The 17,414-nt window shown below is 39.6% G+C and overlaps 1 long non-coding RNA gene across 1 annotated transcript in view; it reads left to right on the forward strand.

Moving 5' to 3' along the window:
- Nucleotides 1-527: 527 nt before the first annotated feature.
- Nucleotides 528-17,414, forward strand: part of LOC135300908 (uncharacterized) — a 38,793-nt gene continuing 21,906 nt past the window's right edge. The window contains exons 1-2 of the long non-coding RNA XR_010362652.1: nt 528-643; nt 8,294-8,373. This is a non-coding gene — a long non-coding RNA (uncharacterized LOC135300908). The remainder of the gene's footprint in view (nt 644-8,293; nt 8,374-17,414) is intronic.

The raw sequence follows: 17,414 nt of genomic DNA on the forward strand, positions 1-17,414 counted from the left end.
AAAAAGTGTGGGTGTGCTCAGGGGCATTTTTCCAGCCTTGTGCTTGAGACCTCTTTTTTTCTGTGCCTGTTTCAGCAAGTGCTATTGCAAGCCACACATGGCACACAAACAAAAATCACTTAAGAAAACAGAAGTAGGCTTTACTTGAGACAGCAAAAACAGAGCAAGTTTTGCATGCAGATGGCCTTCTCTGGAATCTCACTGGCTTTCAACACGTCAGCATGGCTGTGTATCTCTGAGTTACTGTGACAAGAGCTGAGAATGGATGGCTGCCTGTTTTACTGCAGTTTTTGAAACCAGTTTTCAGAGATTGGGACTATTTTGGAAGGCCAGGTTTTAGAATATACTTTCAGAAGGTGCTTGATATTAGCAAGTGGCTTTTGCTACCCTGATATTTCCTTCAAAGATGGCAGAGGTTAAAGAAAAATCAGTCATAAAGGAGAACAGAGTTTGGTTGCTTGTCACATGCTGCTTGTCTAGGGAAGTGTTTTTCAGAGGTTTGTCAGACCCAGCTTCATAGCATGCATTCCAGCAGTGAGGAAGAGCTGTGATCAAGGGAATAAACACACTCCTGACTACAAAACATTTACACTGGCTTGGCATGTGGCCTCCTGCATTGGTTGGAAAGAAGTGGGATCAACAGGTAATAAAACAGACAAATTGATTTTGATTGTGTTTTTACTAATTATTTACTGTTTTACTTTTCATTTTCCTTCAGATTTTTTGTTCCCCTTGTTGGCTTTCTAGTGTCCTGGGTTTACTTTCTGATCTCAGTCACTCAGCTCCCTGCCCCAGTGGGAAATCATTCAGCCAGAATGTTGTGTGGCTGCTGTCAGAGAAGAATTTAAATGACTGCTGCTAGTATTAATCATTGTATCCCTGAATCAGTTTTGTAAGGTAGTGTCTGGAGAAATGAAAAGAATCATATTTTTCTGACAAACTGCCATAACTCCACTGATACCCAAAATGAGCAGTTACTTAGCTTAGCACTGACTGGGGCCTCTCATTTTATTTAAGAATACAAAGCAGCCTCTGAAATTCATGGCTGCTTTATACTAAGAATAACTATTCTTTCTGTCTAATTTGGGTCACATCCACTGAACCCAGTAATAGATAAGAGACCAAAACTCTAAAAGATGTGTCCCTTCAACATTGCTAAGAAGTGAAAAGTTGATGTGTTCATCAGCAGTTATTCTCTTTCCCTTGTTCTATTCAGTCTTGGTACAAGAATTTCCCCAGATCTCATTTTTTTTGCACCATTTAATTGTGTTGTAACTTGTTATAGTAGAAAAGTATAGAACAATATTTTCAGAAAAGCAAGACCTCTGGGGAGAGACAACATTTTTTACTAGCCTTGCTGATATATTTGGAAAAATCGGGTATGCTGCCAGGTTCTGAGACTCTGCAGGTGACTCTGTGCTTTGAAAATGTTTTATATCTGCTCTGATGAATGATGTTAGCTCTGCTCCAAGCTTCGTTTTCTCTGGTCACCAAAGCTACAATAATGATACTGTGAAGTACCAGGCAGGAGAAGTTATTATTGTATGTCCTTTAAGATATTGGGAGTAAAGCAGAAATGTGTTTTATATCAATGGGCAACACTTTCTTTCCAGCTCTTGTCTGGTGTTGGCCTTTGATCACTCCTGCCTCACATCAGTTGTGATTATCTCAGAGCTGAAGCCAGGCTGAATCCTCCTACTCACTTCTGGATATTCCCCCTGCTCCCCACACAACCTACCATCAGACCAACAGCTTCTACTCTGTTTAGAAACACATTTCATATCTGTCAGCTTCTGGTATCAGCTTTTATAGACATGCAAAATAGCTTTCCTTCCCCCAGCACCCATATGCTGAACCACCAGATTATAAAGATGCCCTTTTTTAAAGTTCAAATTTGTGAAGTCTCATTAAATTGAGAATTAACTGCAAAGTGAGATTTCAAACAGTTGCCTCTCTTAAGCAGTGCTACATGACTAGGAAAACTGTTTTCTTTGACAAGACTTTTTAAAGGTGGGTTTACCACAGGTAGTGTCTGGTTGTGGATCTCAGACCTAAAATTCACTTTTTAGTTACATTTAGTTCAATTCCCAAATGGTCTTTCAGGGGAATCTTGCAGCCAAACTTCTGCACCTTGGATCATATGCCTGACATACTGATGGAAAACAGAAATCAGGAGAGAAAACAAAAGTTGGAGAGAGGCAGCATTTTATCTGAAGTCAAAGGGAAAGTGGGAGCCAGAGCAGAGCTGCACCATCTCAGCTCTAGGGTGTGCACCAGGTGCTGTTCCTGGGCTCCTAAGCTCCCTCCCTTCCTCATGTTTTGTAGCAGCAATTTGTCACGGCTTCACAAGCTGCCTGCCTGAGTTCCTGCTGGAGGCTGAGGATATTTGAAAAGCAGGATCATGTGTTTTTCTCACTATAAACTAGATGAATAAAATTTGTACTTGGGTTTGTATTTAGTCAGTTTGTATTTATTCATAACTATTTTTTCCAGGATGAGGTAATATATTAAATGCAAATGTTTGTATTAATGCACTCTCAGTGTTCCACTTTGGCCAGGAAGGTGAAGCATGTTTAACCAATCTGTTAGCTGCCTATGGCTATTTTCCTAAGGGTTACCACGGTGGATTGTAATGCTCATTTAAATTCCAGCATCTTCCCATCTAGGACAGGCTGATATCCTGGCTTTGCTGGCCTCCTGTTCACACAAAAATCAAGCAGTGTATATAGGCCTGGCTATATTTGCACTTGACCTGGCTACAGATCTGCTGCTGGAAGAGAGGTGTGGCACAGGCTATACCAGAAAGAATGCACATAAAGCTTCTAGTTGTTTTGATCAGTATGGTCATAGTGATTCCAGAACAAAAAAAAACAAGGTAAAAAAAAATCCCACACAAGAACAAACATACCAAAGCCCATATTTGTATTGTGGGCCAAACGTGATTGTCTTTAAAATGTGTTGATAGCAGCTGATGAGCTAGCACACCTGCTAAATGTTTCATTTTATTTAGAGCACAAGCACTCAGAAGTATTAGTGTTGGATATGTTCACATTTCTTGTGCTTCTTTAGCCTTGTGCAGTGAAACCCCCTGAGTTTCACTGTCTATCATAGTAACAGTAGTGCAAGATGCCTTATTCTCAGAAAAATGAACAGAGACTCTCTATTTCTTGGGCTTTCTTCAGTTTAAACATTCAAGTTTAAGCAGTTTTTTGCTGCATTTGTATGTCCTGAAGAAAGAGCAGGTAATGTCTGTGAATGACATTTTCTTTTGCTGAGCTTGTCTTCATCCCAAGTTGAGGGTGTTTCTGACTGATTGGCCCCCATATTTCCAAATTTGGATTTGATACGTCAGGGCAGAGACATAAAGGCTGTATCCAGGTAGAGCCATTTCAGGCTGTAAGATTTCAAAACTTAAAATGGTTTCATCTCTGAGTGCTCCTTGAATGCCATTTAGTGGTAGCTTTATAAAAGTATGACTCAGAGGCTGTAATTAATCCCTAAAGCATTTCATTCTTTGATGAGTTTTGCAACACATGGGACTTCACAATAATGGTGAAATCATTTCCAAAATGTCTGTATGAGTTCAGCTATAACATTTCTGCTGGGAATATGGAAACATGTTTATTTCTGTGCTCAGAAAGAGGAAAATGTAATAAGATGGATACATTCCACCTTCAAACAAGGAACAAATTGTGAGAGTCAAAAATACCTGTGCATATATATAAAATTTATATAGCCTTCTGCAGTTAAATTTCCTCATGATTTGTTAAAAAGGGAGACGTTCTGGAAGAACTTAATGATGACTTAATGTGAGAAGGCTATTGAATTTCTGGGACATTGTTCATAGAATTATCTACACTGTTTGAAGGTAACTACCCATATTGCTTTCCATGACTGATTCATTGAGTGTAATTATTTCAGTGCAGGATTAGAATAAAGATTAATTTAGGTAATTTGCTGTCCAGGGCCAGGAGCAGATGCTTAGAAATGAGTACCAGCTTATGATTTCATAATACAGCTTAAGCCAAGATAAAAGCTCGCTGCTGCCAAGAGGGAAAGGTTCTGCCCTTCTTTTCAGCTTCTGCACCCCCAGCTCCTGGCTTCATAAACCCCAGATGGCCTGTGCATAGCTGGTGCTCTTCCAGACACACAGTAAGCCAATTTACTGCAGTGGCAGAAAGGTCACTTAAATAATAACAAAAAGAAGTGCTTTTGTCTCTGGTGAGTCGAGCTGGCTTGCCTCCTGATCCGTCAGGTCGCAGCTCCAGACGGAAGGGTCAGGCACTTGGGATCAGTGGGTGTGGGAGGAAAGAGCAGGGAAGGCTGGACAGGAATGAAGGAAAGAACTAAGAAGGAGTGACTCGGGGAGAGTAAAGCTTCCAAGTTGTGTCAGCAATGAGACATTTATTTGGCTAAACCTTCTATTTTTGCCTGTTTGACACCTACTGGAAAATCCAGCTGGCCTTCCAGAGCAGCATGTGCAGTGTGTGGAATAGCCCTGCCCTGAATGAAAATATCTCATTTACAATTTATGAAAAGGTCTGTGTGTGGATTGTGGGGGGTTGTTTTAGTTTTTTCACATGTGTATTACTTTACAGTAATTGTTCTTGAGTTTTATTGTCCATTTTATTGCTTGGTTAGCCGGCATCATGCAATCCTTCTGCAGCAGCTCACAGTAGCCAGAGCTGAAGGCCACACATGATCTCAGTATCCAGAAATTGTTGTTTCATCTGAAAACTCCCTTAACTCCATTTTAGCCCATTTAATGTAATTTATTGATATGTTAAAGAATAAAGATCCCAGCACTGAACCTGGGAGCATCATGATAGCTGCCTTTCAACTGTGTTTAGTTCCATGTTCTCTTTCCTAATCCTTAAACCATTATCAGTCCTTGAGGGAATCCTTCCTCCTTGAGGGAATCCTTCCTCCCCAGCTGAGAGGGCTGAAGAGCTTTCAGTAAGGAGCACTGTTGCCACCTTTTTTGGAAGACTCAGCACTTGAGCACAGATTATGTCCATGTGAGGGGTGACATGGATGTCTTCCCTGGACAAAATGAATGGGGATACATAGATCATACAGATAATATTTACTACTTGTTCTCTTCTTTGGCGGGGAATTTTTGCTGTGATTTCCACCAGTGGCAGGGAGCCCTTGTTTAAGGTTGGTGCCATACTGCCACCTTTCATTCCTCCAGCACTTTTCCAGTGCTAAACTATAGATCACATGTCATGGCAGCTCCATAGCTGAAGTGCTTTAACTCCTGAATAAATATCATCTGATCTGGGTAGTTTTTCACTAGTTCAGTTTCTCAATTTGCTCCAAGTCATCCAATATTGATTTATCAAGCTGAGGCAGTTCTTCCTGGTGAAGAATGTCTCCATTGTAGGAAATTCATGGATACTTTTAGGGCCATTAGATGCTTCTGAAAATCTAAGGTTCTTTTGTAGCTTAGCAATATGTCCTGTCACAAACATTAAATACATAGTCACTCTGGGGTGTTGTTTGCCCCTGACAGGCAAGAGTCAGAGCACTGTGTCTTTTTTTCTTTTTATTTTTTTTCCACATTTTCTATGGCAAGATGAGGCTTTATTTTGTCCTCTAATGTTCTGAGTCTTGATATACACTTTAGTTGTGTTTTCAACAATTATCGTAGAATCACAGAATGGGGCAGGTTGGAAGGCATCTTAAAGATCATCTAGTTCTAGCCTCTCACCATGAGGGTGGTTTTTTTTTTCCCTAAACTGCAAAATCTAACACAATGTAGATAGAAGTTTAATATGATGGCCTGATTGTTTGTTTTTTTGGGTTTTTTGGGTTTTTTGGGGTTTTTTTAATAAGATTTTCCCTTTATGGAATGCTTATGAGACAGTTCATGATATGACCATTAGATTTCCTACTTAGTAGTTTATTTTTTAAGTTCTTCTGAAATTTGGACCATAAATGCTTATGTAGATTTACCACAAGGCTACATGACATGAAAAGTGATGAACATATACCAACCTCTGTTGCCTTTCAGCCTTTTCACTGCAACTCAAAGCCCTTTTCTTGTACTTTAACAGGCAGATGCTCTTTTGTTTTAGCCATTTCTGAAAGCAGAACAGGAATTATTTCATTACTCCCTCTAGCCTAGGTCAGGTGCTGTGAGTGGTCAGCTATCCAGATATTCAGCATGCCAAGGAAGGGAGGGCACATTCCCTGGACACCCAACTTCAGGGCAAGGAGACTGGTGCCCTTTGGCTTTGTGCTGTTGTTCCTGAGGCTGGGGGGCACCTTTCTGCTTAGATTGATGGTGGGTACCTGGAGTCACAGGCAGCCTCTCAGCATCATTATTTTGTTCTGATAAAACTAAAATACTTCCTTTTTTTTTTTTTTTTTTTTTTTTTTTTTTTTTTTTTTCCTGGAACTTCTTTGAGCTTTGCCTCATACTGACTTAGAGAAACTGCTTACTCACTTGCTTCTTCTTTCTTAGATTTCTTCCAGTCAGGAGTGTAATGAATATCAGCCAACGTCATTGTGACAGTGTTGCAGATATCTCCAAATATTGCCAAACTGTCACACCATAGATTAAGATTTCATTGTGGAAACCAGAATTTAATGAGAGTAGCACTCCAGCTGTGGGAATGATTGGTCATTGGAATGATTTATCTGTTGATAGGAGTGGAATACCCTGTAAACCAGACATATTAAAACCAAGGACACAGAGATTTTTGTAAGGATGTGCTTGTTTCAGCCTCAAGAAAAATTGTTACAGAAGAGAGAGATGATAGGAATCACATTATATTATGACAGTTTTGTCTTTTTTTCTTTTCTCTTAAAATGGTATAAATTCTATCTCTTAGACTAGAAGTGTTTTTCTGAATTATTTACTAGTTTACATCTTTCTTCACATCTTCACTAGAATAGTAATAGAATACATAAGCAAAAGTCTTTAGCTTTTATTTATGGAGGGCAGAAAAAATCTACACTTCAAATCACAGTCAGCATCCCCCCCTTTTTCATCTCCTTTTGATCACCACTGAGGACAGACACATTCCTCTGCCTCTCACTAGGCATGTGCTGAGCTCAGAAATTCCACACCTCATGGCTGTCTCTAGAGGGAATTGTCATATGCCAAAGCCCACAGTGGAAAGGACTGGATTTTTACTGTCTTGGGTATTTTTAATATCTAGCAGGATTAGTAGAAATGCAAACAAACAAGATTAGTATGAACCTCAATGTGGAAATAACTCATCCAGCAGACTGAACATCGTTGCTGTTAAGAGTTTTCTTCCTCTTCAAGTCTGTCTCAGTTGAAGCCAAAGATGCTCAAATTCAAATGCTCAGACAACTTTGCAAATGAATTTATGGCTCATTCTGTGATGCACTGAAGGAAATGCTAGTTCCAGTTCAGTTCCTAGGAAAAGTACACAGTGCCTCACATTGCCTGCTGTCACAACTGCTTGTCACCCTTACCTCTGATCTCTCCCAACCCACTCAGCTCTTGCTGTTCTGTGGCAAGCTTTGCTTCCATACTGAAAAGTGATCTTTATAAGTGTTTACTTAAATGAATAAGATGCTGCTTTTGTACTTGTTCTATGTTTCTCATACCATTTAACAAGTCCTTTTCTGTTAATTCTCTGATTACAGAGATCAGTTCTTTCCCTTCCAGAGTAAGGCAGCACACAGCATGTCAAACACCACTTGGTGTATTGGCTTGATTGTAGCTCAAGCAAAGTTCTTACCAGGATTCTGTAAAGAATCATGGCTTTCACTGGTTGCCATCACTTGATTGCTCTAATCAAGATTATATCCCTAAAACTACTGTTTCATCCAAGTTTTCCTGCTCAGAATACAAGATTTAATCACCATGTTCAGTGTAATAGAACATGTTGACTCCCTTACCCTTTTAGCCCAGGAGACTAATCACAGGATATGTCAGCTTAAAGTTCCAGTGGCAATGAATATTTTTTTCACATGAATAACAAATGAGGAAGTGTGTGCATGCACGTTTTCAGCAGGTGGTTTCCAACAGCCTCAGTCTCTAACCAGCTGTTTTCTCTGTTCCCTTCTCGTGGCTTCTGCAGCAAACATGCTGCATTATTATTCAGATGATTAAGATTTTGATGAGGGAAAATGGAAAGTCCCCAAACCATCCTTTTCCTGCAGCCTGCATGGCTGGCTGGGAAGCACAAGATATGCCTACTCGACAGCTTAGTGGAAAGGGGTAGAGCCAGCCAATTTATTTTCCTCTGACAGCTGAAAACCTCTAGTTTCTCTGCTTTCCTGACTTCCTTGTCTCTACTTCTGATTTCAGGGGTCACTGCAAACTAGTTCCAACTGGCTGCAAACAGCTGTGCTGTTAATTACTTTATTGGCCATAGAAGATCCCAACAGGTAACATTTTTGCTTGATTTCCCATCTCTTCTTTATGTTCCTCCTTATCTCTGCAGTGGGAATCAACAACTTTCCCAATGCAATAGGTGGATGCTTAAAATAATAATGTATTTAATTGCATTAAATACATAATAATGTATTTCATTAAATACATAATAATATATTTAATTGCAAAGGAATGTTTGAAGGGAAACAAAGTGCTCTGTTCTCAGGCATGCTTTGGTACTTCTTTTTGAATTACAGCCTGTAGCATTGCTTCATCTATTGCCTCTGCAAAGCACCACAGTCACAGGGGGGATCACTCTGCCCCCTGGAATTGTCTGTTTTGTGTTGATTATTGTCTTGTCTCCTTTTATAAACCCACCTTTTATAGGGTTTTACAGTTATAAAGTCAAATATTATAGGTTTGTTATAGGGAGAAATTAATGAATTATAGAAGATAGTTATGATATAAAAGCAGATATAAACCAAGATTATTACTCTAAGGCATTTATTCATTTGAATGGTTCTCATAAAGTACAGTAATGTCAGAGATTGCACTAAACACTCCTTCATTGCATGGTTAACCCAAACATCACCTTAATTTTCTCCCCAGTTCTACTATTTAGGTAAAAAATCTTGTACTGTTGAACAAACATATCCTCCCCAGTAAGGGTGGCTACCCTTTGGACTCAGATGGAAGATATCCAAAAAACAGGAAACAAGGACTTAATTCTCCAGTATTTTTCCTATGAATTCCCTACATTTATCAGTAAATAACTGAGACTATTAACCTAGAGTGGCAGCCTAATTCTTCTGGTACTTTTAAAGAAAATATCTTTCCAAACAAAAAAAAAAAGGACCAGTAAGGAACCTTCAGGTATCTCCATGCTGTGCTGAAACAGAGTTAAAATTTTCCAGAAGTGATATAAGGGAAATGAAAATACGTTTCCTGACAATGAGTGGGATTCCTTAACAAGACTTTAACTTTGATTGCGTTGAGAAGGATGGTAGTAAAGCTTCTGGCAAAATGCATTGATAATAACTGCAGCTGAAAGTACAGCAAAACATAGGAATAAATTGTCTGGTTGTTGTGGTGTGCCTGTTACTGATAGCTTTTAACAATACTTTAGAGTTAGATAAGCATCTGCCATTTTTGGGGCAGTGCAGCAGATCTTGCCTTAGGGCAGATGAATAAACTGGTTATTAGACTGAGGTCCCCCACAGCCCTAATTTTCTGTGATTGCTCACCATCCCAAGGAATAGGCTTCTTTCTTGTCACCCAGGTTATGAATGATGAAGGTCCTGGGTGCTGTCCTGGCTGTCTGCAGCCTTGTCATGTGCCCAGATAAGGAGTCAGGAGGTGAATATTCCTTCTGCCTTGCTGGTTTTACTGGCTGACAGTTTTACCCTGACAAAACCTTGGCAATCCTGCCCACAGCAGTGGTCTGAGCCTGGGCTGTGGTGTGGAGTATTTTCCACAGGCAGGAATTCTGTGGGACACCTGTAGAAGCAATTTCATGATGTTTGTTCTGTGGAAGGCAGCCACAAACTTGGGAGAATACATCTGCAGGTGTTGCATCCTGCTGCAATGCTCATTTATCTGGCTGACAACACTGAAGTGTTCAGAGATTTAAGTTATGTTTTGAATTCACTTTCAGGGAGTTGCCAGAAAGTCCAAGAAAATCTGTTCCTTTCCTGTTTAAAGAACTCCATAGGCTGTGGAATGTAAAACCACTGGAGAGGGAAAAAAAATCCTTTAAACAAGTTACATTTTCATAGGATGCTATTTTTTCTTCTATTTTAAATTTACTGATTTTTTTTATTCCTTATACATGCTGGATAGGCCTACTAAAAGCTTCTTAAGCACGTGAAATGTTTTACCTACATAATTTCTGAGATGAAAAATGGATAGATGCTGTTAGCAGCTGGTAAAGAACATCTCACTTAAGGTTCATTTTTATTGTCCCAATAAATTTCTTGCATTGGCACGTGCTTTAAAGCTTGTACTGGAAGTCAAACTAGGTATAAGTGTAGCAGTAATGCAGAATTATGTTTTACTGTTACCTAAACTTTGCATGACAAGGAGTCTACAGCTGGATAGGTTCAAACTAGAAACTTCTTCATGAGATTCTTTTAAATGGAACTTATTTGGGAAAGAAAATTCACCTTAAAAATAGTGGCTTTCTTTAAAATCAAATGGTAGGGTCCAAGATGATTCACCACATAAATAAACTAGATTAGCAAATATTGTATTGATTCTTTACATTTACTTAGGGCTATTCATCTGGGGAAAACAGCATCCTGTGCTGATTTACATTCTATTCTCTTTGCAAATGTGCCAAACTTCTGAAATAAGTAGCAGATCAAATGCTTTTAACCACTGCAGAAAAGGATTAGAAAAGCAAGGAACTGCCAGGGGGGAAAAAAACAACAAAACAAACATAGGTACATGGAATTATCAATGGAAATGTTTTCTTAGGGCTGAGACCAGACCATGTAGGTTTTGGAGAGTTGAAAGTTTCTAAAAATGACCTCTATCCTGACCAGCTCCCAGGTAAATAAAACTTGTCTATTTCTATACTTTTATTCAGAACTGGGCAGGCTTTGTCACAGTGGGGTAAATCATGAGTGTGAGGAATTTGTGGAAGTATGTCCTAGCAGCAAATTCCAGGAGTGATCACCTGAGGGCTGTGAAAACAGCAGGTAAAGTCCCAGTCCCAGTGTGTCTATTTTAAAGAACAGGAAGATTTCAGAGACAAAACATTCCTCAGCATTGGTTCTGGAGTTGCTGTAAAAGAATGCTATCAGCCTGTCAGAGAGAGGAAATTCAGGTATGTTGGCTGATGTGTATTTCCTGCTGCTGTGGGTGAACCAACCACAACCTTCTGTGCCGGCTTCTTTTCCTGCCTTACAGAAACAGTCTCTGAAAACAGACATTTCTGGACTAGAAAAACAAGGAAATGGTTGATTTTGAAGTCTCTCTCTGCTCTGCTTCCCTTTCACTTTGCCATGCTGATAACTGCACACATTGGAGAGACCATATGACCTGCCAAAGAAAGCAGGGAATTGTCCTGATGGCAGTGCTGAGATAGCATCTCTCTAGGGGCAAAGTAGAGGAGTGGAATCAACAAAAAATCATGATGGAGTGGATAATCTTTCTCTCTTTAAACCTCATTTTACTAGCTGCTTTAGCAAACACTGAACTTAAATATGAAATAGCTCCTTGAAACCAATGTGGAATCCCAAAATGGGACCTTTGGCAGCAGAGCTGTCTAGGTAAGAAAGTTTGCCAGAGGGTGCAAGTGAGATTCCATGTGCAGTAAAGCACAGAGCTGGCAGCCTCTGGCCCTCAGAGGGGAATAACTTAAAATCAGTGCATGAGTCATGGAGACAGGCAGATACAAATACTCTTATTAGCTCTCTGTGAGATCAGCATTCCCATCAGGCCACCACCCTGCTAAGTCTTGTACACATTCTCAGCTCAAAGCAGATAAATAAGGGGAAATTTGGGAAAAATGGACTCGAAGAATTACAAAACTTCAGTATGGGGAATGCGCTGTTACACTGTTAATTTACTGATTACTTTCAAAGATACTGCTCCAAACTTTGGGTTTAGCTTTAGATATGCTGTGTCTATTTCACAGCAGGAATTCTAAGGTAATGTAATTGCAATCTAGTGAAGGGTTGCACATCCTTTCACAGACAGCTGAGTGTAGAGAGTCATTCAGGACAAGAATTGCTTGGTCTTTCTCTGTTGTTCTCTGAAAGGAAGTCTTTGACTTCTCAGAGTGAAGCCCAAAGTTCCTGCCAAGGTAGAGAGCAGAGAGAAGGAATGGGGAAAGACTGATGGGAGCAGTCTTCTGGGAATATTTCTCATTATTTCTGTAATCTGCATGTACCTTTGACTTTGTGAGCTTCCAAATGTAGAGATTTCTACGATGCAGTATGAAGTTCTTATTTTTTTGTGTTGTCAAGAGAAAGAAATTCCTTTAAGGCCTTATGGTAATATTCATGCAGCTCTCCTGTTCACAGCAGTTGTTTAATGGCAGATGGAATCAGGTGTTTGGATATGGACAGTGGTGAACAGTGACTCATTCTACCTGGTTACCTGAGTTATGTGTCTGTGAACAACTGAATTATAATACACACAGGGGAGAAAAACTTATGTAAAGTGCAATAGTACAGTCCCAGGCAGGGGAAAAGAGTAAAGAAATTGCTAAAGCAAAAAGAATTATTTCCCCAGAGTTTCAGCTCCCAGAATCTTTTGTCTGAATCTGGTTTCCAAACTTCTCAGAGGTTGTTCTGTGATTCATGCTCAGGTCACATCACTTGTGCCCAGAGCTGGTCTAACAGGCTTTGACTGTCAGCAGAAGCAGCCAGAAGCTCCCACCTCGGCTCTGCTCGCAGGTTCCCAGGAGCACAGGGAAATGCTCCAGGCTAAAATCATGACACCAACAGTAGTCCTGGCACATACCTTCCAGGTGATTTATGGGAACCAGCACTTCATGAATGGGAACAGCACTCAGTATCTTTCCTTCCTCACCACTGCTGCTTCTGCCCTAGTACACATGACTGCTTTTTCCTGCCCAATGGAAGGGAATCACTTCAGCAGCTCCTCTAAGATGAGAGATGTGGTGGCTGCATTAGAGTAGCCACCATGGTGTCACCAGAGCTGTAGACTTGCTTGGAAGAAGTGACTGTATCAAGGCACTGAAATAACTTATTTCCCATTTAACATTTTATACATTGAATTCACTCTCACATGTACAGCTTGTGAGATATTGCAGCCCTTCTAAGTCAAGTTAAGAATTCCTTAAGGAATACTTTGGAGTTTGTCCTCTGGGATTTGTTCTCAGCACTTTACAATTGCTGTAAATAAAACTGTACAAATAACTAACAAGTTACACATGGAAGTTTAACTAAGATGTTGTCTTACCCTTTTCAATTTTCTCTTTTTTTTTTTTTTTGTTTTTCACATTTCTAGAACCCACAGACAGAAAATGAGCTCTCTTTCAAGAAAAGCAGAATGCTGCCTCTCTTTTCCAATTTCTCTGTTCTTCAGAGGCAATGAACTGACACTGCAATCAGTCAATACCTAACAAAAGTAAGGCACAATAACATGACAGCAACAGTCTCTCATGCTGTGCAATCTGCTAACAAATCCCTTGAGTATCAGGCAGGTTATCTTAGATAGGCTGGCTTCCATGCCCACTCATCCTCTGTATCATATTTGCCCTAAAAATATTGTGCCAAAATTTACTCTTATACAACTGACCATGAGAAATGAGCTTGACTTTTGCAGGTTTAATATTGTTCATATTTCCCCCTCCTCCTCCTTTATAGGCTTTATTTATTTAAGGGATCAAGTTCACTTTTCATACTCAAAAAATATGTGGCTATTTCTTGAATGAAATAACCACGGCTTACCTCCCTGGTAATGGCAAAATCAAATTAAATAAAAAGAAGCCTGGACTTCTAGCTATCGTTAAAGAAAGCTTTCTCTGTACCACTTTCATATGCTATTCATGGAAGGTAGTAGAGAAGTGGCAGTCAAAACCCACAGCATCCTTAAGAATCCTTGGCTGCAGTTAAACTCCAGGAAAAGTTTCTCGTTGACTTCCTCTGAACCAATAATCTTCCAGTCTCATCAATGTTCATTTGTCTTTGCTGAACTCTCTGTAAAGAGAGGTGAATTTTCCAGACTTACCTCAGCCTGAGCCATGTAGAAGTTACTGTCTCTTTGAAATATGTTCTGACAGACATGAATTCTAATCAGGCACAGATGATTTTTCATTCACTGAAGACTTGAACCAAAAAGCAAGAGGTGACAAAGCTCAATCCTGCTAATCTTCTTTCCTCACTTAGCTAAACTTAATCAGCAATTGCTGGCGCTGACCTTTCTTTCCTTGGCATCAAGAAAAGGATGCTCCTTCTGAATTAATCACTTCCAGCCTGCTGAGGAGGCCTACACTTCTAGTCAAGTGTGGGATGCAGATAAGGACATGCATTCCCTCTAATGATCAAACACAGGTGACCCCATTGACACCATTTGTGAGGGGGACAAAACCCAGAAATCGAAATGCTGAAGCAGAAATAAAGGGATTGTTACACCTGTGCAGATCTTTCCCTTCACTTCAGAGAAAGGAGAAGAAAACTTTGCAGATGGAAACAGAATGAAATTACATTCTGAAAATTATGGGACTTCATTTTGTGAAGCATTTTTTCAAGCCTAAATGGAATGTGTGCCTTTTTGCAAATTAACTAATACAGGACTTGGCCCTGTTGTGTGTTATGTGATCAATCCAGAAGAGTAGTGTACACTAATGTGTCACACACTGGCCACATAAAGCCTTCCTCATCTCAACAAGAAACTGCTGGTGATGGAAAAAAACTCTTGTGATACAGAGTTTGAAGATATTATAATATATTCTTATAATAGGAATTAGTCTTACTTTATGAAAAAGATATTTAGAACAGCATATAAAACCTGGAATTCTGACATCTTCCTTTATTGATAAGAGATTCATTCTGAAGTAAGCATGATGATATCTCATTACTCCTGTTCTGTATGTCTGGCAGCTGCCTAAAAGACCACAAGACTTTGTGATAAGAGAAGTGACAAGGGCAGAAAAGGGAGTTGAAACATCTCTGAAATACATTTGCAATCAACAGGGAACAAAATGTCCCTCTAAAGATGGAAATGAAGACAAGACAAATGGAGTAGTATCTCTTTTAGGTGGTAACCTGGAGAAATAATATTTTTTTCTGAAGTTGTATATGAGTTCTGCACAGATGCTCTCTCCTTATTCACCCTCCACAAAAGATATAAAACCAAGCTGAATCAGGAGATTTAACTATATTCTGAGTGTTAGTGGGTTTGGTTTTTTCCTTTAAATATGTCTCCAGTTCTGTAAACAAAATGTTGACATTCTCAGTTCATAGGGACAGAAGATCTAAATAAAGACTTGGTTCAGGAAAAAAAAAAAGAAAAAAAAAAAGAAAGAAAAAAAAAAAACAAACAAAAAACAACCAAACAAAAAAACCTAAAAAAACCCCAAACTGAGAAGATAGCAAGCCAAGGAACATTATTGTTAGCATTAGTATTAGTATTATTAACGTTATTCTAGTAATTAGAAAGCATTGCCCATTAAATTCCCACTATTTTTTTGGTGGGTAGTATTGCCATGATCCAGGAAAAGTCTTCTTGAAAAGTTCTTGTAACCATTTCATCTGGGGAGACAAGGCTACTGCTAACTGCAGGAGTGATGCTTATGGATGCATCATGGAGATGTCAGGTCCAGACATCTTTTGTGGGATCTCATTTAAGTTGTTTACAGCACAGACATTTTTGTCTGGACTCTTTATCTAACCACCCTGAGAGGTCAAGGGACAGAGAAAGACACTGAATAATTCACTTAAACTCAAGGGGACACTTAAGGAGATCAAGACTATCTGCTCACTAAAAGTGTCAAATTCTGTCCAGCAAGCATGAAAAGAGTCCAGGGGGAATACCTGGCAGGCATTTAGACTTAAGCAAAATTAATCTCACCCTTCACTTCTGCAGGTGTTGCATAAATTAACAGATCACAGACACAGGAATAACTGGATTGCATCCCCCATATGCCTCCAAATATGTTTGTGTGACAAAACAGTGAAAATATTATTCCATCATTTCAGTAGCTCTCTACATTTACCCCAAAAAGCCCCCATCTGCTGATGCAGCCATAAAACAGCTGCAGAGGGGAGGTCAACATTGCTGGGTGTTTGCTGGCTGCTGTATTCTCTGTTTATGGCAACAAACCAAATGGAGCACAGAAACCCAACAGGCTTTTTTGCCTTGCAGTCAAACTGTGGTATGGTCCCATCATCTGAGATGTAGCCAACACTGCTTCTCGTGTCAGGTATCCAGGGGAGAAATCAGCCAAGCCTGCAATTTCTGTCTTACCTAGTCCCACCCTCTCAGACTAACCCAGGCATTTTAAATGTATCATTCTCCTTAGCCACCTTTCCTGCCCTGCTTGTCTTTCCCCCCCCTCTATATATATATATATATGTTCTTTGTCAAAAATAGCAATCTGAGTGTTATTACCATAGAAATTGTATCAAGAACTATATAAAACACCTGTTTCCTTTCCTTTACCCTCTCTTTGAAATTATTGTCCAGCTGCTTCAATAGACAAAAAAAATAACATTCCTTGCACACATTGGTGTTATTGAAAAGATTAAAACAGTCTGGCTATCATAAAGAAAGAAAAATAGCAACCCACACACAGAGAAGCAACTTCTGCATGTAACCATCCAACCCAAATTCCAGGACATGGCCCCGCCTTGGTAAGAAATGTCTTAGGATGCTGCTTCTTTCCTCTGCCAAGCAGCCCTGAAGATGGTGAATAAAGAAGAAGGAAAAGTAAAAAGATGTTATTAAAAACAGCCAAACAAACAACAGTGGGGAAAGCTGTCTGCCTGCAACCTGCCTGTAGCCCAGGAAAATCAATCAGTCTCTAAACTGATTTCCAAAACAAGAGACTGGGAAGGGCCAATACTTCAGTGTCTGAGCCATTCTGCACTTCAGCTTTGCCTGTGTTATTGCACATAAGAATATATTATGATTTGCACAGAGGAGTGCTAGTTTATTATCCCAAGAAATGTGTTGGACAGCTTCATCACACAGAAAACAGATTCATTTCACTGCTGCTTACTTTTTGTGAGGCAAGTTTTAAGAGAACCTTACTGCTTCCTGTACTTTTGATGAAAATACATTTAGGGTGTTTTCTCCTAATTTATTTGTCTTCTATGTCCTAATTGTAGCATTTTGCTGCCCATAAAATTGTACTTGGGGAAGAGCTGTTACAAACATTGCATCGTAACAATCCCCCAATTGTTCAGCGCTCGGTGCAGTGTGGTTGCTTTCCTGATTGAAGCCTCAGTGCTCTATTACCATACAAATTATGTTAGAATGAGAATAGGAAATGGGAAAAAGTGTTTCTCATTGATTATGAAGTTGAAGCTGCTTTAGGAGCAATGTGGGATAGTTTACCTTGTGAGTCAGGCAGCTATAG

Source organism: Passer domesticus, chromosome 5, assembly GCF_036417665.1.
Source record: "Passer domesticus isolate bPasDom1 chromosome 5, bPasDom1.hap1, whole genome shotgun sequence".
In the NCBI taxonomy this organism is placed as follows: Eukaryota; Metazoa; Chordata; class Aves; order Passeriformes; family Passeridae; genus Passer; species Passer domesticus.